This window comes from Monodon monoceros, unplaced genomic scaffold, assembly GCF_005190385.1.
Source record: "Monodon monoceros isolate NGI ecotype Baffin Bay Population unplaced genomic scaffold, NGI_Narwhal_1 Super_Scaffold_3, whole genome shotgun sequence".
In the NCBI taxonomy this organism is placed as follows: Eukaryota; Metazoa; Chordata; class Mammalia; order Artiodactyla; family Monodontidae; genus Monodon; species Monodon monoceros.
The window spans coordinates 26,152,212-26,173,508 of NW_021703780.1; the positions used below are offsets into that span (position 1 = coordinate 26,152,212).

General features: G+C 38.1%; 1 protein-coding gene across 18 annotated transcripts in view; it reads left to right on the top strand.

The window, feature by feature from the left end:
• PKHD1 (PKHD1 ciliary IPT domain containing fibrocystin/polyductin) overlaps window positions 1-21,297 on the top strand; it is a 623,301-nt gene that overhangs the window by 479,316 nt on the left and 122,688 nt on the right. For all 18 annotated transcript variants that reach the window (XM_029242351.1, XM_029242350.1, XM_029242348.1 and 15 more), the window contains one exon: window positions 18,757-18,897. The gene's annotated coding sequence lies outside the window, so the exon portion shown is untranslated. The remainder of the gene's footprint in view (window positions 1-18,756; window positions 18,898-21,297) is intronic.

The following is a 21,297-nucleotide window of genomic DNA, read 5'->3' on the forward strand; positions in this document are numbered from 1 at the left end:
TTCGGTAAAATGTTAAACTCTTCCTTAACCTAAAAATTAACTTTTCCTCACATTTTTAAAGACAGGATCTTTGAAAAGTCCAACTAGTAAATTTTCTAAAGAATGTCAGGTGCCCTGTCTTAATTTACCGCTTCCACTTCTTGTCCTTTCAGACATACACTAGCAAAAGGAAATAGGTAGCCTAGAACCTTTGTGTTGTCTCAACAAATACAGTTTGAGAAATAATATTTGGGGAAAATATTGATGTGAAAAATCAAAAGATATGCCCAAACTAATCTTCTAATTCTTATGGTCCGGAAGCAAACAAACAACAACGACAAAAAATCAAATAACCTGTAACCTATTCTCATCCCAGAGCTGCAGGCATTTGACTTGCATTTGGGTCAAGAAGCCTCTCTTTAGCTAATTCTGTTTTTATTGGCCAGTTCTTCTTTCATTATTTTTATATAAACTGATCAATGTAAGCCCTAGTCTAGACAGCAAAATCAGCAAGAGTCCCTTCTATGTACCTCTGTCTGACATCCAAGGGGCTGCTACCATGCATCTCTAAAAGATACGTGTTAAAACTTCCTACCACATTTAATAGAAATAGGAGTAAGGATTAATGAAATACTATATAGTTTCTGCTTTTTCATGCCTTATTTATTTGCATCTACTATTATTCCTACTTACTGTTTTTATTTCTTATTTCATTTTATGTAGTCTTTATAGTATACTTGTAAACTAGGGGGCTAATGATAGTCACATAATGATATGTAACACTCTCTAACCCATCAGAGGAAAACAAGTCCATCTGATAATCCTTTTCTCTACCACTTACGTCTTTGTTAATAGTCTTCATGATCTCAGGTAGAGAAGCTGTGATATGTTTCCCTGTTTGCCACCATTCTGTGTTTTATACCCCATTTCATCAGGTGGAGCAGAAGAGAGGGGAAGTGTCATTTATGCTATTTCTCCCAGGCTGGATGAAATAAACCTGGCAGGAACAGATGTTAAATTGAAGACTATGAAAAGTTAACACTATCTTCCGTAATTGAAACCTTAGGGAGGAAGGCTTGAGACAATTGTCAATGGACAGAGAATACCAAAGCAAGAGTATATTCCCTGGGTCATTTCTTGCATAAGAAATAAGAAATCTTCTCATACATGAAAGCAGAGTAACCAATTGATGGGCAGTGGACATGGACAGGAAGTGATTGGCCCTAATGAATAAAAGACTTCAAAAGACAACCCTCCTCAGTTTCAGTTCCACGGAACTCCCACAGCCAGCCTTTCACAACGGATCTTTCCTAGGCATTTCAGGCAGGAGAGCCCACTAACTTTCATATCCTTTATAAAGTGGACTCCCTTCCAGTTTTCCAATTCGAAGAATTTTTGGAATGAATCCTTCCTTCCAATGTTTGCCTACAGGATGAGCACCCAGAGGATACAACCAGACCAGAGCTCCTGAAAATACCGTGGTCTTTCACTTTTTTGGTAATTCTTTTTAGTCTCATTGTCATGCCTTTAGCACCCAGTCCCTCCAGATTATTTTTTATTAAGTCCCTCATGATCATATATGTTGGGTTTGTTTTCTATAACCCTTTCATTTGAACACACAGAGTGTTCATTTTGCATAAATCAAAGTTTTATGTATTTGTTGCCTCTGAGTTTGGGGTATGTAGGTACATATATTCCACTTATGATTTTTTAAGTTAAAAAAACACACCATTTGAAGTTATTAAGACTTAAGGACTGTGAACTTAGCAGTTAGAATTATTGCTTCATCTCTTCTTCATTGTTTTTGTTGTATGATTCCGTTTTCACATCTGTAAAATGCGGATAATTATTATATCTATGTCCCAGTTCTATTTTGATAATTAAATGTTTTAATGCATGAAAAGCACCTAAACAGTTCCTGGCTCATAGTAAAATCAAAAAACAATTAGCTGCTATTTTAATAATCATTTTACTTGACTTGCATACTGTAGACAAAATATAATAATGATTCTAGTATTTTAATATTCAGGATAGAATGACTAATACTGCAAGTCTCTTATCTACAGCGTATCATGCAGAAAATGGGAGCAAGCTCAAAAAAAATTTTTTTTAAACCAGGAAGATGTAGTCTTGAAGTGAAAAGAAAGATGCAAGTTCACTTAAAATATGTAGGTGAACAAAACAGCAGAAAGAAGTGCAGAACAAAATCCACGGACAGGATTATTCTCAGCATGCCTCATTTGTGGGTAACATGTTTCAATAAAAAGTATGATGATGCCCAACCACTAAAAAGAGATGATAATTATGTAACCTGATGGAGGTGCTAATTATTGCTACAATGGCATTCACATTACACTATACAAATGTATCAAATTAACATGCTGCACGTCTTAAATTTACACAATATATCAAATATATGTCAATAAAATTTTTTTTAAGTAGGATGAAGAACACTCTCCAACACAAGTATGTCTGCAAAACCACTGTACAAAGTTTTCCTGGGAGAGTAATTGTTCCCACCGTCCTTGGTACTGAGGATGAGAATTACATTCAGAAGTCTTAAGTCTCAAGTCTTAAGAGGATATGGGAGAAGAAAGCACAGCAGAAATGAAACTGTATGTACAGTGAGAGTTGCAGACGAAGACGTTGCTATGGAGAGCCCAAGAAGCTGTTTCTTTATCTGTGTTCCTTGCATTTCCCTCAGGTGTGTTTCCCCAGTTACTAAGAAATCTCCTGACCCACCTCCTTCCCACCTACCCTTGTTCTTACTAAGTCCATCTGTTTTGGTAAACCTCAGTTCTTGCCTGTAGTAAAGAACTTTACTTCATTTCTATCTTGCTTTAAACTTCCATTGTTGGCTTCTAGTTTTGTACCATGTCCCTTGGAGGGACATGAGTCCCAGTGTTCTCATGCTTCATGTTGATAAGAGGAAAAAGTTGCGCAGAAATATTCTTAAAGATTTAAGTTAAGCCCGACCCCCCCATATATATTTCTTCCAGTGGTATCAAAAAATCCTACTGGGACTTACTGCACAAGATCTATTTTTAATTTTAGTCCTATTCATTCAGGACTCAGAGCATTCTCCAGGTTTCAACATCACATTCTCTTTTGTTCTTTCAGTGTCTTGCAGTTCCATTTTTTCTCTTTTCCTCCTTCGTTTACCTAGATCTTGCTTTGTTCCTTCCTGAGGAGAAAGCCTTCAACAGAATTAGTGAGGCATCCCCAGCCAGGGGCCGCATCTTTCAAAGAGCTTGATGTAATTTTACCTGGGTTTGTCAGCACCATCCCTCTGCTGGACATCTAATTGTGAATTGCGTTCCCTAACTCTCCTGCTGCCACCAGCCGGAAAGGGGCCATGGCTCAGGCCAAGGTTCACCTTGGCAGGTGAATGCAGTAGTAGGAATCCACCTATTAACACATATGCAGAGTAGGAAGTGAATTCACTCTGCCAATTTTCCAAGAATTAACTTTTCAGCTTGTTTCTCGTTTTCATCAACTGGTGGATAGGAGTTTTAGCTTTCAGGATCAGAATAGATTTTTCCACGGTGCTCCCTTTTTTTCACTTGTAAAAGAAAGAAAATGCATTTGAGCAAGAAGGACTTGCACCATACATCAGTGCCCCTGAATTGTAAATAGAAAACAGAGAATCAGTTGGTCACTGTGGCAGTTACAGGAGCAGGAGAAATTATTTTTGTAGTTCTCACAAAACTCCTGATTTCTCTGGGGCTGGTTCTTAGAAAAGGTGGTTTTGAGGGATTTTTCATTTTATTTTTTGTTGTCAAGATGGCGCATGCTCTGTGAAGGCCATCTCTACCCACACAACTCAGAAGTGTCTGTAATCTTATGTTAGTAGTGTAGTTGCATTATTTATAATTAATATTTACCTCACTATTTTTTTAAAAACTGGAAAAGGTTAGGGATCTTGGCTAGGCATTCAAAAGCTCTTTAAATTATCCTTCCAGATTTTTCTCCAAACACTCCTCACCTTTAGCAGAACCAGTTGGCTATTTTTCCCCCATCAGCATTTTTTAATGTTACATCCCTATCTTTTGTATTATCTTCCCACCACTGCCAAAATACTGCTCATTATTCAAAACCAAATTCAAATCTCACATACTCAGCCACCTTTCCTGATCATCTGGATATAATCTCCCCCTTCTACTGCTGGCTGAGAGAACTTCTAGTTCTTAATATTTTCTGGTAGTTCCATATACTACAAAAAAAAAAAAAAAGGTGCAAACTTTGGAGTGCCTGTAACATGTAGCTTCCTCGGCCCTATTCCCATGAATTTCTGACTCAGTAAATCTGTGATGGGACCTAGGCACATCTGTTTTAACAGCATACTAAATGCATCTGATACAGATCACCTGTAGACCATATTTTTAGAAGTATCAGCATAATGTTTTATATATTTGTTACTTTTTTTTTTTTTTTTTTCGGTACGCGGGCCTCTCACTGTTGTGGCCTCTCCCGTTGCGGAGCACAGGCTCCGGACGCTCAGCCTCAGCGGCCATGGCTCACAGGCCCAGCCGGTCCGCGGCATGTGGGATCTTCCCGGACTGGGGCACCAACCCGTATCCTCTGCATCGGCAGGCGGACTCTCAACCACTGCGCCAGCAGGGAAGCCCTATTTGTTACTTTTATAAGCATATATGTTTTATTTCCCTGTTCAGTTACATGCTGTTAAAGGGCAGGGATTATATTTTATACTGCTATTTATTTTACACAATGTCTTAAATATTATTTAATATTAATAGCACTAATTTATGTAGCTCTCCATAGACATGTCAAAAGTCCATTTTCTTAATACTAAGTATAATATTAGGAAAAGGGTTGATCTGTAAAGTTACTCAAAAGGGAAGAATAAAGAAAACAGCAATATTGGGGTTTTTATAATAAGAAGAGGGCAAGAAGAAGGTTCAGACCAATGGTTATAATTAAATATTGATTTACTTGGGGTCAGATACTCTCCTAATCGTTTGGTACAGTTCCTTTTAGGGGACATCTAGGATTCTTTATTTTCTAAATGTCATCCCTTGTGGTAAAAGTTAGTACTGAAAACTGAAACCTAAAAATTATAAGGATGCCGTAGGACATCTTGCTGAACGGAAACTAATTTTTCCCGGTGAGAAACTTGGTTTCATTTTTTATTTTATAAATGTTGGCTTAATACTGGTTATGTGTCATGGAAGAGCCCCACCGCATTCACTACATCAAATGCTGTGAAAATTATCCAGCTCATATTATACCTCTAAGCACTTCACTAAAATGTAATAATTTCCTGAAACATAAAAGAAACCTTTCACCATCTTTATTTTTTGTCAAGGTAGCGGACGATGTTTGTACTTTAGTGCTCACATTCAAAACCAGAGGCACTGAATTCACTTGATTTCCTCTCAGTGGCTGTGAAGTTGGGAGGCTGGTGACACACCTGCCCCTGGGACCACTGGTTCCAGCTTCCTGGGTATAAACAGAGGCAAACCATCTCTGTGATTCTCAGACAAGGTGAGAATCCAAATCACTGACTTAAAGAATGAGAAAATCCAATTTTTGGAAGGTTCAATGACTATGTTTCCCTGATCTGGAAATAGTTGTATAGATACTCTATAAAAATAACTGTAAACTCCCTTCCAGAGAAGATGGCTCCACGGCATCCCTGAAGGCAATAGAGAAGGTTTGTACATCTCTTGCTGGATCTGGGCTCTTTCTCCCAGTGACTGCCACACGTGAAGTGCTTTCCTGTTTAAACTCATCACAATGCACTCCAGAGATGTGAGCTAGGGGAAGGATTTGAAATGGGTCCTCATCCTCTCCACAAATAGCAAATAAACTGCCAACAAGAGGCATTTTACGAACATCATGTCTACTGCCTGGTTCTCTGATGTCCTATTTCTGGAGGTTAGCTGCTCTGACTCGATATTCATTGAGTTGTGGGTTTTGTTTTTTTTTTAAGTTTGACTCTCTGGAGTGAAGATGCTCTTTGATGAGAGGTCTGGTTGACTGCTACATCTTCCCAGTTCCTTGTCTCTCATCATGGCTTAGTTCACACACTACATCTTAAAAGAGTGGAGGTCTACCTACTTACTGCACTTTGGGTCAGATTAGACCTTGTATGCCTTCCTTGGAGAGGGTCTCACTTTGGTTTTGTCATGCTTTTTAGGCTTCACAAGAAAGTTCTAAGCCTCTCAGCCATCTTCCTAGCAGATTGCCTGAGGCCTTACACTTCTGATACCATCTTCAGGTTGAAAGTATGATGATGGAAGTCTTTGTTTTACATAGAAGGGGTTAGATGCCAGGGTTTCTTCTAAGATTGAGGCTCCGTAGAAGCGATTTTCTCTTTCTTTATTCTTATTCCTTCCTTCCTTCATCTCATTTTCTTTTATCTCTTCTTTCCTTTCTCTCTCTCTTTCCTTCTTTCTTACTTTGTTTTCTGAAGTTTAGGACAAAGACTTTTTAATATCTCACTTAAGAAACCAGAGTTATTCCCATAATTTTCTAAATACATGTAATTTCCCTTTACCTTCTTATATACCATGTCCCTCTTCCCCTACCCCATACATGTCTAGTACCTATTTTTTCTCTAAGAATATCTTTTGGTGGTCCTCATTCCTTTATTCTCTTAGCATTGCCCAATAACCATTCCCCAAAATGATTGTTCTAAGTCAATCATGGTTATAGTATTTTTCTTGCAATGATTGGCTTAGAAATGGGCATGTGACCTAATACTGGCTTATGATATTTGAGACGTCCAATGGGGGCTTCTGGAAAAAGACAATTTTGCAGAATTTTTTTTCAGTTAGCTGTCTATCAAATAATTTCACATTGTTAAAATCTTCATAATTTTTATTCACAAAAATTTTATTTGTACAGGAAGACTAGCTAATTCATTTAATTATTTAAATGATGACCAATAAACTGTACCATTTAACTATTTCTAATTTTTTAAAAAAATACATATGTTTAGAGATATAGTCACTTCCTCTTTAAAAAATATTATTTAAATTGTATGCTCAGAAGTGGAATTACTAGGTCCAAATTAGAAACTTTTATGTCTCTCGGTTTCCAAAAAGTTTATACTAACTTCACCTGCCATTGCCAGTTTAGAAATTTTCAGTCTCTCCATACCTTGAAAGCACAAGGCATTATCCATTTTTGCTAACTTGTTTGAATTCGCTTTTCTCTGATTCTTGGCAATTTTGAATACTTTTGCCTTCACGCATTTATTAGTTGTATTTCTTTGTGGACACTTCTCATCTATTTCCTTTCTGTCAGTTGTCTATGGGGTCTTATTTTACTTAAAAATAAACATCTGGGAGCTTTTAATATAACATAGTTATTGGCCCTTGTCTTATTTGCTGAAAATATTATTTGCTTTCTTATTTGGGTTACCTTACTTTGACTGCAGAAGTTTGTAACTTTAATGTCATCAAATTTGTTTATTCTTCCTTCATGATTTCTTTTACTGTTATTCTGTGTTGTGTCCTCTCTCAAATCCTCCAAATCCAGTGAATATTAAATTCCTCATCTGGTTTTCCTAACATTTTGATTTTCATATTTATATTTAATTATTTTATCCATCTGGAATTACTTTTGACCAATATTCAGAGTTACAAGTCTTGATTTATTTTTCTTTCCAAAATGCTAAGCAACCATTCAACTACCATTTACCGAATAATCTTTCTCTTCCCTGCTGCTCTGATAAAATAAATCTTGTATATAATAAAGTCAGTTTCAGAGGACCCTCTTCTGCTTCATTTAGCTTTGCTTTGTAGTTCACAAGACACTTTAACCTACATTATCTCATTTCATCCTTCTTCCTCCACTCTGATTGCCTGGGTCCCTCCCCACCGCTCCTCCTGCAATGCTAACATCAAGCAATCTGATTTGTCCCATGTCTGTCTTATAGATGGAAAACAAAACCCTGAAACATGAAGCCACTTATTAGCTAGACTTCCCAGCCATTTACTATTAGGCAGAAATGGAAAATTGCAGTTTCCGCTCACCCTATGCCCTGGACATCTCATCCCCACACTGGGAAGACATTGGCTACCACCTTGGCTAGTGTTTGTTTTGGCTTCAGGGTCATCCATGAGCCTCCTTTTGGGTTCCCCCAAACGAGGACCTATTTCCTACACACACATTTATTTCTCAGGATTCTTTGGTAACTTCTGCTTCCATAGCAGTGGGGAAACAAGCAGTGGGTGCAGACAGCCGTCTGCCTCTGAGCTTCCCAGCCTGTGTGTACTTGGCACTGACTGAGGACTCTGCTTTGCGTCAGTGCATTTGCGAGGTGACACATATTCTCCGGTGATTAGATTAGTGCTGGCAAAGCCAATATGAAAAACCCACACAGATTACCACTGTCACCCGCAGTAATTACATTTATTCATTTCCATTTAGCCAAGTTTTTACAAGCCAAGCAAAGGGCCAAATAAGCAATAAACACAGAGGCAAGAAATTAAAATGCTGATCTGTTTGCTGTGAAAACAATCAAACTATCATCTTTCTTTAGGCACCTCATTCATCATCAGACGGGGCCACACTGGTGAGGTGGAGGCAGGGAGCCTAATGTTATTACATGTAAATTCACTAACATGAAATTACTGCCCCTGATGTGATTTTACTAATAAATTAGTTCATTTCTACCTTTTCGCTAGAGACTTTAGGGGCCATGGAGAATTGTACATGTGTCTTGTAATCGCGCCTGCTTTATTTCAGGCTGGCTAGCTGTTAAATTTCTATTTCTTTGCACTCGCTCCCAGCTGATTCTTTAGTTTTCTTGCTATGCCTTATTGGATCAACATGCCATACAATTTGTTGTCTTCACATGTAGTTTGAAAATAAGCAGCTTAAGGACAAATTCTCTTTTGCGGGCGATGGGCACAGCATCGGGAGCATTATGAATATAATGGCCCTAGCAGCTAGTTGGCAGCTGTTATTAATTCATTGTTGGGTGTGGTGGGTTTTTTTTTTTCATTTCTGTATCCATTTTCAATTGGAAAAGAGAATGGAGCCAAACTTTGCCATGTCAAGGAGCTATTGAAGCAAGGAAATCAATCTGCAAGCGGTTCCCTTGACCTGCTAACCCCTCTGCTGTGTCTTCAGAGGAGCAAAGAGCTCACAGTGGAAGGGCAGCCAGTGGTTCACAGAAGACAGATGTAGGGTCTCTCTGGATCTGCTCCCTCCTTGGGACTTGCATGGTGCTTCCTTGCTTATTGTTAATGGCCCATGTCTGGATCTAGAATATTTTATTTATTCTTAAAGATTTCATCTGCTCTGCTGTTTAGCCCAACCCCAAATCACAATCCATTTTTGAAAGGTTACAAATGGTTTCTATGAAAATGACTTTGATGCTGCCAATGACAGAGTGGAGATGCTAAGAGAACAGGAGAGGGAGGGAGAGACAAGAGAGACAAGTCTTTGGTGGAGACGCCCCTCCCTTTTCCAATACTTCCCCTTCTGACCCTAAATGGAGATTCTGTATGATATGACTCAATTTTAAGCCTTAGAGAAATATAAAATATGCACAATAGTATATTCCTGCTTTGTACAGTAAAAATGTGTTAAAAAGAGTTTCTTTGAGGCAGTGGTTCAGTGAAAATCTAAGGCATAGTAATGGTAGACATGACTCATGACGCCCACTTCACACTTGAGCATTGAATAGAGTTCCCTCACCCCTTCCATTGAATAGAGTTCCCTCACCCCTTCCATAGAGATAGCATTAATTAAATTTATGTGTTAAGGAAATGTACAGGAAATAACTCCTCCTTGATTTGAATTAAATTGATTGAATTAATATAACTTTGCACCATGCAAAGTTATATATGAGGGGAACTGTGTATCTAATTTTTTTCTCTTGTTTTTTTGGAAAAAAGAAATGAGAATAAGTACCTGTTTCTGGATTTATTAAGTAAGATTGTACTCTAGCTAACTGACTATTCTCATTAATGAGTGAAATATTTGGATTATCAATTTGAAAATAACTCCATTCAATAAATACCTATTGATCAATTACTGTAGACAGAACCCCAAGTTAAATGCTGTCCCCAAAGACAAAAATAAATGTCTAGCTTTTCAGGATTTAAGGTAATTCAGACTCTTCCAGTTTCTGGGGTTGCCACAGAGACCCACATCTATGGGTACTCCCATAGAACCTTGTACTTAGCTTTCATAGTTCTTACCACGGAGTTTGCCATTTTCTTTCATTTGTTTGTAATTTTCTTAATATCTAGATTCTTAATTAGATTATTATTCTCCATTACAGCAAGGACTGTTTCAGGTTTTCTCACCATAGTATCCCCATTGAGATACATACCAAGTATTAAATAAATATCAAATAAACAAATGAAAAATTGAATTATACAGTCCTGTAGAAACAGAGATAGTGTAGAATATTGCTTTAAATCAGCATTGTTGCAAGACAAATCACTGCACAAATATGGTTAAGAATTACATCTTGAGCATCTATTATGTCGACCTGCTGGGGATACTGCAGTGAACAAGATGGATAAAAACTTGTACCCTTGCAGAGCTTACATTTTTTTAGTGTGTGAATAGAATAAGGAAGATGTTTCAAATAATGAGCAATATTGTTTGTTATATTTTTAAATATAAACCTCTCTATTAGATGTTGATCTTATATTTTGGAGCCAATAATTATTTACCATTTCAGCTTTTTTAGTGCAACACTAAGAAATCATGTATATTAATAATATAGCAACTTAATTATAATAATTTCTTAAAATTAAGTATAAGAAATTACAGCAGTGAAAATACTCTTTATGACACTATAATGGTGGATATGTGTCATCATACAGTGGTCAAAATCCATAGAATATACAACACCAAGAGTAAACAGTGATGTCAATATGGACTTCGGTTCATTAAAAAAAAAAAAATACGGCTTTCCTGCTGGCACAGTGGTTGAGAGTCTGCCTGCCGATGCAGGGGACACGGGTTCGTGCCCCGGTCTGGGAAGATCCCACATGCCGCGGAGCAGCTGGGCCTGTGAGCCATGGCCGCTGAGCCTGCGCGTCCGGAGCCTGTGCTCTGCAACGGGAGAGGCCACAACAGTGAGAGGCCCGCGTACCGCAAAAAAAAAAACTTCGATGGAATAGGTGAATGGACGCAGATATAATCACCTGTAGTTTAAGCCTTCTCCAGATAAAATTTCTTTCCGTAAATTTTCTGTCTACATTAAATTTCTAATCGTTGAATGTTAATATATCAAAACTATTACATAAATGTAGAAGGCAAACAGTGCTTTAGAACACGTTACTTTTGTGTTATGGTAAAATGAATATAAGGTAAAATTTACTATTTTAACCATTTTTAAGTGTACAGTTCGGTGGCATTAAGTACATTCATATTGCTATGCAACCATCGCCACTATCTTCAGAACTTTTTCATCATCTCACTCTGAAACTATATAAATTAAACAGTAGCTGCTCATTCCCCTCTCTGCTCTAGAAAGTATTACTTTTTTTTTTTATTGAGTTTATTTTTGTATATGGTGTTATGGAGTGTTCTGATTTCATTCTTTTACATGTAGCTGTCCAGTTTTCCCAGCACCACTTATTGAAGAGACTGTCTTTTCTCCATTGTATATCTTTGCCTCCTTTGCATAGATTAGTTGACCATAGGTTTGTGGGTTTATCTCTGGGCTTTCTATCTTGTTCCATTGATCTAGGTTTCTGTTTTTGTGCCAGTACCATATTGTCTTTATTACTGTAGCTTTGTAGTGTAGTCTGAAGTCAGGGAGTCTGATTCCTCCAGCTCCGTTTTTTTCCCCTCAATGCTGCTTTGGCTATTCAGGGTCTTTTGTGTCTCCATACAAATTTTAAGATGATTTGTTCTGATTCCATAAAAAATGCCATTTGATAGGGATTACAAAAATGTAATTTGATAGGGATTGCATTGAATCTCTAGATTGCTTTGGGTAGTATAGTCATTTTCACAATATTGATTCTTCCAATCCAAGAACATGGTATATCTCTCCATCTGTTGGTATCATCTTTAATTTCTTTCATCAGTGTCTTATAGTTTTCTGCATACAGGTCTTTTGTCTCCCTAGGTAGGTTTATTCCTAGGTATTTTATTCTTTTTGTTGCAGTGGTAAATGGGAGTGTTTCCATAGTTTCTGTTTCAGATTTTTCATCATTAGTGTATAGGAATGCAAGAGATTTCTGTGTGTTAATTTTGTATCCTGAAACTTTACCAAATTCATTGATTAGCTCTAGTAGTTCTCTGGTGGCATTTTTAGGATTCTCTATTTATAGCATCATGTCATCTGCAAAAGTGACAGTTTTACTTCTTCTTTTCCAATGTGTATTCCTTTTATTTCTTTTTCTTCTCTGATTGCCATGGCTAGGACTTCCAAAACTATGTTGAATAATATTGGTGAGAGTGGACATCCTTGTCTGGTTCCTGATCTTAGAGGAAATGCTTTTAGTTTTTCACCATTGAGAATGATGTTTGCTGTGGGTTTGTCGTATATGGCCTTTATTATGTTGAGGTAGGTTCCCTCTATGCCCACTTTCTGGAGAGTTTTTATCATAAATGGGTGTTGAATTTGTCAAAAGCTTTTTCTGCATCTATTGAGATGATCATCTGGTTTTTATTCTTAAATTTGTTAATATGGTGTATCACATTGATTGATTTGCGTATATTGAAGAATCCTTGCATCCCTGGGATAAATCCCACTTGATCATGGTGTATGATCCTTTTAATGTGTTGTTAGATTCTGTTTGCTAGTGTTTTGTTGAGGATTTGTGCATCTATATTCATCAGTGATATTGGTCAGTAGTTTTCTTTTTTTGGAGTACCTTTGTCTGGTTTTGGTATCAGGGTGATTGTGGCCTCATAGAATAAGTTTGGGAATGTTCCTTCCTCTGCAATTTTTTGGAAGAGTTTGAGAAGGATGGGTGTTAGCTCTTCTCTAAATGTTTGGTAGAATTCACCTGTGAAGCCATCTGGTCCTGGACTTTTGTGTGTTGGAAGATTTTTAATCACAGTTTCAATTTCATTACTTGTGATTGGTCTGTTCATATTTTCTATTTCTTCCTAGTTCAGACTTGGAAGGTTATACCTTTCTAAGAATTTGTCCATTTGTTCCAGGTTGTCCATTTTATTGGCATAGTTGCTTGTAGTAGTCTCTTAGGATGCTCAGTATTTCTGCGGTGTCTGTTGTAAATTCTCCTTTTTCATTTCTAATTTTATTGATTTGAGTCCTCTCCCTCATTTTCTTGATGAGTCTGGCTAATGGTTTATCAATTTTGTTTATCTTCCCAATGAACCAGCTTTTAGTTTTATTGATATTTCCTATTGTTTTCTTTATTTTTATTTCATTAATTTCTGCTCTGATCTTTATGATTGCTTTCCTTCTGCTAACTTTGGGTTTTGTTTGTTCTTTTCTCTAGTTCCTTTAGGTGTAAAGTTAGATTGTTTACTTGAGATTTTTCTTGTTTCTTGAGGTAGGCTTGTATAACTATAAACTTCCCTCTTAGAACTACTTTTGCTGCATCCCGTAGCTTTTGTATCGTTGTGCTTTCATTGCCATTTGTCTCTAGGTTTTTGTTGTTTTTGTTTTTTTTTTTTTTGCAGTACACGGGCCTCTCACTGTTGTGGCCTCTCCCGTTGCGGAGCACAGGCTCTGGACACGCAGGCTCAGCGGCCATGGCTCACGGGCCCAGCCGCTCCATGGCATGTGGGATCGTCCCAGACCGGGGCATGAACCCATATCCCCTGCATCGGCAGGCGGACTCTCAACCACTGCGCCACCAGGGAAGCCCATGTCTCTAGGTATCTTTGATTTCCTCTTTGATTTCTTCAGTGATCTCTTGGTTGTTTAGTAATGTATCAGCCTCCATGTGTTTGTGTTTTTTATGTTTTTTCCCCTGTAATTCATTTCTAATCTCATAGCGTTGTGGTCAGAAAAGATACTTGATATGATTTCAATTTTCTTAAATTTACTGAGGCTTGATCTGTGACCCAAGATGTGACGTATCCTGGAGAATATTCCGTGCACACTTAAGAAGAAAGTGTAATCTGCTGTTTTTGGATGGAATGTCCTGTAAATATCAACTAAATCTGTCTGGTCTATTGTGTCATTTAAAGCTTCTGTTTCCTTATTTGTTTTCTTTTTGGATGATCTGTCCATTGGTGTAAGGGAGGTGTTAAGAGTCCCCCAGTATTATTGTGTTACTGTTGATTTCCTCTTTTATAGCTGTTAGCAGTTGCCTTATGTATTGAGGTTTCCTATGTTGTGTGCATATATAGTTATAATTGTTATATCTTCTTCTTGGATTGATCCCTTGATAATTATGTAGTGTCCTTCCTTGTCTCTTGTAACCTTCTTTAAAGTCAATTTCATCTGATATGAGTATAGCTACTCCAGCTTTCTTCTGATTTCCATTTGCATGGAATATCTTTTTCCATCCCCTCACTTTCAGTCTGTATGTGTCCCTAGGTCTGAAGTCGGTCGCTTGTAGACAGCATATATATGGGTCTTGTTTTTGTATCTATTCAGCGAGCCTGTGTCTTTTGATTGGAGCATTTAATCCATTCACGTTAAGGTAATTATTGATATGTATGTTCCTATGACCATTTTCTTAATTGTTTTGGGTTTGTTTTTGTAGGTCCTTTTCTTCTCTTGTGTTTCCCACTTAGAGAAGTTCCTTTAGCATTTGTTGTAGAGCTGGTTTGGTAATGCTGAATTCTCTTAGCTTTTGCTTGCGTGTAAAGCTTTTGATTTCTCCATCGAATCTGAATGAGATCCTTGCCGGTTAGAGTAATCTTGGTTGTAAGTTCTCCCCTTTCATCACTTTAAGTATTATCATGCCACTCCCTTCTGGGTTATAGAGTTTCTGCTGAGAAATCAGCTGTTAACCTTATGGGAGTACCCTTGTATGTTATTTTTCCCTTGCTGCTTTCAATAATTTTTCTTTGTCTTTAATTTTTGCCAATTTGATTACTATGTGTCTCGGCGTCTTTCTCCTTGGGTTTATCCTGTATGGGACTTGCTGCGCTTTCTGGACTTGGGTGGCTATTTCCTTTCCCATGTTAGGGAAGTTTTCAACTATAATCTCTTCAAATATTTTCTCTGTTTCTTTCTCTCTCTCTTCTCCTTCTGGGACCCCTATAATGCGAATGTTGTTGTGTTTAATGTTGTCCCAGAGGTCTCTTCGGCTGTCTTCATTTCTTTTCATTCTTTTTTCTTTATTCTGTTCCACAGAAGTGAATTCCACCATTCTGTCTTCCAGGTCACTTATCCGTTCTTCTGCCTCAGTTACTCTGCTACTGATTCCTTCTAGTGTATTTTTCATTTCAGTTATTGTATTATTCATCTCTGTTTGTTCTTTAATTCTTCTAGGTCTTTGTTAAACATTTCTTGCATCTTCTCAGTCTTTGCCTCCATTCTTTTTCCGAGGTCCTGGATCATCTTCGCTATCATTATTCTGAACGCTTTTTCTGGAAGGTTGCCTATCTCCCCTTCATTTAGTTGTTTTTCTAGGGTTTTATCTTGTTCCTCCATCTGGTACATAGCCCTCTGCCTCTTCATCTTGTCTACCTTTCTTGAAATGAATCTCTTATTAAGAGAGATGTTTTCACCCTTTATCTTACGTGATTATTGCAAATCATTTTGCTGAATGTGTGCTTTAATTTTCTACATTCTGACGATTCGATTTTGAACTGTGTCTTATCCACCTATAGTGCCTTACTAGTTTTTCTAATGTTACCTTGTACAACTAAGACTTCACAAAAAAAACAAGAAAACTGGAAAAGTAACGCTGTTGTCCCAAAAGATAGACCCTGCTGCTTGACTCAACCGTTGTCTTGGGCTCACCATTCTCATTGCTTTATTAGTTGAGAACAAGCGAAGGGATGACAAACAATTTTGGTTTTCCTCAAAGACGAACTGATTGAAAATCTATAGATGGGGAAAAGTGGAATGTGTCATTGGAAGAACCAGCATTTATTCCTCTATGGGCAGTTGAGGAAGATGAGTGACCACCAGAAAGAAATTAGACCCAGAGAACAAAGCAAAAAGACTAAGGTTCTATGCCAGTAAGAAGGCTGGGCAGTCTCAACCATCAAGAAATCAGTAAGGAAGACCTGGCCACCAATACAAGTAAGGATGGAGACACAGTGTGATGTCCTGAATCAATTCTGATCCACTAAGAAAGACAGCTATGCTATGCAACTCTGAACACCAGAAGTTCTACCAGACTGGCTGGTGGTGCTATTTAGGGAAGAAATTAAATGTGTGTGTGTGTGTGTGTGTGTGTGTGTATATATATATATATATATACACACACACACACATACATATATATACACATATATATATAAATTAAATGTACGCATATATAAAATTGGACATAGCTACATAAAGTACTATAGTGAAGTTTTCCTAAGTAGAAAGTAGAAAATTGCTCCTGGCCAACAAGGCGCTTTTAATAAGTTGGATGACTTTATCTGGAAATTCCAAGGGTTAGTCAGTTCATCATCTGTGTTCATGAATTCAAGTATTGCTTTTGCTAAGTTATGATTTGTGAGAAAGTGTGGTAGGATCAGATTGAAGACATGAAAAGGTGGAGAGCCGTGTATGTGTCTGTGCTTGTGTGCTGGTCCCGTAGATTCTCTCCATTGTCAAGGAACATAGCACAATTCCTCTATCTTTTTGAAATGGGCCTTTAAGTATAAGTATCCCGAGTCCCACAGTTTTCCTCCTGATCCATGACTTTCTGGGTTAATTGTGAGAATCATTAAATGGATTTGCAAACCCTCCATACGTATAGTAAGCAAAGGTGTGGTCTAATGTTTGTTTAATAATACAGTGTTATGTCTCTCAACTACTGTAATTTCCATGTTCTTATTGATTGTAATTTATAACATCATTAGCTTTCTAAACTGCCATTAACTAATGATGGACTCTGTAGGCTAAACAGCTCTTTGAAATCAGTTACTGACAAGTTAGCCCCAGAAGCATTTATCAAAAGGGTAATGGATCCCTATTGGAGTGACAATAAATTAGGTTATGCTCTTATCGAATTAAACAATGGATGAAGGAAAATTAGCTATCAATAAACATCCATAAAACCTTCTCGATTATTCCCAGTCAATTATATCAATTAGAGATCAAACAGGGAACCCCTGCAGTAAGTTAAATAAGACTAACCAGAGCCCAAAGAGGCCAAATTGCGTTACAAAAATGCAACACCAGGGGCAGCTGCAGAAGAGGTAATTATTACTGCCATTGACAAAAGGGCTGCTTTATTGGAACATGGGGTATTGCCTGGAGGCTGGCTTCTGGCTAAAGGACAAAGACTCCCTAATAAAGGCAAAAGGAAAGAGAGGAGGAGACAGGGGACTCGGGAGAACAGGAGAAAGAAAGGGAGAGTTGTGTGATGCAGAGTGCATGGTTGGGTAAGAAAGAGGACTGCAGAATTATTTGTATATATGCAGCCTATCCTTTTACTGATACAATTTTTAAAAATTTATTTCTTTATTGAAGTACAGTTAATTTACAACGTTGTATTAATTTCTGCTGTACAGCAAATTTAATTAAACCTTTGGCTTGTAAGGATGTTTCCTTAGCTCTCTGCAAAACACCGACTTTTGTGAAGGCCATTATCATCTTGAAAGTCTTAGTTATACATACATATGTATGTATATGTATGTGTGTACATGGACAGACACGTCGGTAGATAGATATCCACATTCAATTTTGTTGGAGAAGGGTCTTAATAAACCTGTGTTGATTTTCATTAAATTTCTTCCTTAAAAGAACTAGAAAGCTTTAAAAAAATGGCTTAAAGTATGCTTTCAAGTGATTTGAGATCACTGATGAGATTCAAGGGGAAATAAAAAACAGGTGAGTTTTCCTAATGGTCAGACCTTAATTTCCATACACCTCTTACACAGGAGACTCTCAATAAACACCTGTTGTTCAGATTTGTCATAAGGCCTGAATTTTACTTATGGCTAAGAGGAAATCACAAAGGAGAGGAGTTTTGAGAGGTCATCTGAGGCTGTGAGTCCAAAGCTCTTCTGACGTATGTGCCTTACGGTCTTGCTGGTATTTTTCATAAAGGATGTATATCCTTTTGTTCCATGCCTTTGAATTGTGTGGACAATTTATCATGTGTTTCCGACAGATTCCACTTTATTGTTTTCCATGAGAAATTGCTCACCAGGAGCTGCCTCAGATTCTTGGCCTCTGCATGTGTTTCACCCCTCTTGGAGCCCAACTTGATATCCATCCAAGGACCTTAAATTACCTCTTCCCATTTATGATCTTTATAAAGCTCTTTTGGGATTGGCTGATGGTGCACAGACACTAAAGAGACCTTAAAGAGCGAAAGGGAATGTTGGTGGGGAGGCAGCGTGTTATGCTGTGGGCCTTGGAGCGAGGAGTGAAGAGCTCGGATTCAGTATCTGCTGCTTGTCTGCTCTGTTTTCAGTTGGTTTGCTTAGATTCCCTCTCTTCATCAGTAACATGGAGATGATACACCCAGCCTCGCAGAGTTGTCCGCAGGTGATATCTGCATCATGCCTACTGGCCATGTCAACCTTCCCATGAATTCACTTAATTTTGAGCCTTCAGTCTCCTCATCTGTGAAGTGAAACAATGATCCTCAGAATCTTGCAAGGCTTTTGTGAGGCTCAGAAGTGAGAAACCGTTAGAAAAATACTATGTCAACTATAAAGCACTCAACAACTGTTAGCTGCTATAAAAATCATAAAACCACAATTATGACCTCTCTTTTATTCCAGTGTTGATTCTAATGGGATGCTTCTCAGAAAAAAGGCCATTTTACATGGAACCAAGAAAGAATTCACCCTTTTCCTACCCTGATGCTGACCACGGTCTCGCAGTCGCTCACACCACCATTGATCCCCATCAGTCTTCTGCTGGTAAGCGTGCATGCTGTAACCTTGACTCTGCATTGACCTCTGAGGCACTGGGGGCTGCTCCCATCCTCTAGGAGTTGTAGGGCTTCTAATTCCTAAGTTCCCATGTTCTCCTGGTGTCCTTCTCAATGCCCCATGCTGACCAGGAAGTCCTCCAACAGCACTGATCCAGCCTTCTTTTCCACTTTGATTTGGGGATGGAAGGGTATCAGAATTGCTACAGAGAATCAGAACAGGACTTTATCTGAATGGGGCAAAAAGTCATTCATGAGAGGGCAGTCTTAGCCTTACATAAGAAGATACCTAAAAGGTTCACATCTATAAGGCCGAATATCTTATTCCTTTACTGTTTAAGGAAAGACCAAATTCAGGGGAAATGTCCTTGGCTGCAGAAAATGAACTTGGGAATATCGGCAACTACCTACGAGTCAGATTCTGCAAAACAGAATACACCTCATTTAGTGTTGATGTCTCAGGAATATATGGGGTTTATTTAGAAAGATCTAAAACATGACTCAATGTGTAACTGCCCTTTGTAGTATGAAGGGAACTTAAGGGTTTGGGTTTTGTACTGGGGTTAAAAAATCAGGGAACCTAAATCTCAGTGTTGGCACCACGGCAGAGTCTTTGACAAGTGCTCACTGCTGTGGTCTTTCCCAGGGAAAAGCAAAGGCTTCGTAACTGCAGGTAAGATTTTTATTGTTATTTTGGGGGAGTGAACATTTGTCAAGCTTTTACCATGTGGTAAGTACTTTACTTACATATTTTTCTTTTGTAAACCTTCTGAGTCTTTCTTTCTTCCTCTGTATAATGAGTATGTAGTACCCATGTCAAAGTGAGTGAGTGCCAACTTACTAAAGGTGACACACAGTTTGTAAGTAGTGGACCTAAAATTTAAACTCAGCTTGTTTCACCAAACACCATACTCGTCCTATCACCCCTTGCTGTCTTCCAGCAAAGTCTATTGTGAACCCTTTTATTTACTATTATTCTTTCCTTCATGCATTCATTACTTTTACTACAACTTGGTCCAGTCCCTGAAAGGTATTTTATAGATATTCATTCAAAGGAAATGCAAATTATGCTTAAGAAAAGAGGGTAAGGGAATGCAACTCTTCATCCTTCCTGTGTTGTAAAAGTGAGGAAATACACTTCCCTGCAAATAACAGAGCCATTCTTTTCCAACATTTATTCTAAGAATATTTTCTGTCTACAGATGGTATAACACAAGCCCTTCCTACTAGTAAGCATCAAAAGCGTACGTGCAACCTCACAATTGGGGAAATAAATCGTGAAAAGATACGAGCCCTCCCTGAAAAAGTAGGTAGTTTAATAGTTGTAGAAGCAGCCTGAAAAATAACTTAACCTCCAGTCTGAGGATATGATAACCTCGCCGTGATATGAGTGTATCTGTTTCTATATAGAGGCCAGGAGCAAGTAGGCACACACACACATATACATACATCTAAAAATTTTTGCTTTTATGAACAATGATCTATTGAGATTATCTCTACCTATGTAGCACTGTTTTCTGTAGCAGATGGTTCAAGGCAGGAAGAAAAGATGTGTCTGCGGGGGATTGGTTGGAGACAAGGGTCATAGACGAAATTCCGGCATGAATTTGAGAAGCCTGCAAGGGAGAAAGAATGGACATACGTGAAACACGGGTGGGAGTTCTAAAGCATCTTATCAACATACCTAGGGTTATAGGACAGTGATGAGATGTAAATGGGAGCAGATCATTAGAAAAATGACACAAATGAACTTACTTGCAAAACAGAAATAGACTCACAGACAGAGAAAACAAACATGGTTACCAACGAGGAGAGTGGGAGGGAGGGATAAATTAGGAGTTTAGGATTAACATATACACACTACCATATATAAAAGAGATAACCAACAAGGGCCTACTGTATAGCACAGGGAACTCTACTCAATATCTTGTAATAATCTACAAGGGAAAAGAATCTGAAAAGGAATATGTACGAAAAACTGAATCACTGTGCTGTACACCTGAAACTAACACGGCATTGTAAATCAACTAGACTGCAATTAAAAAATTAAAATAAAAGAATAAATAAATGGGAGCAGAGAAAAGGGCCTGAATACATAGTGTTCTTCAAGAATGCTTGCAGGGACTTTCCTGGAGGTCCACTGGTTAGGACTCTGCACTTCCATTGCAGGAGGCACAAGTTTGATCCGTAGTTGGGGAGCTAAGATCCTACCTGCTGCGGGATGCGGCCAAAAAAAGAAAAAAAAGGCTTGCAGACCAGCTATGATATTGTTTTAAGACCATTTGCCAATGACGCTTCCTTCTTTTTTTTGGCAACACAGCTCCTTTATGCCCTCATCCCATTAGTCTGAGGGGTCACAGGTAGACACCAGCTGCAAGGTTTTCAGCAT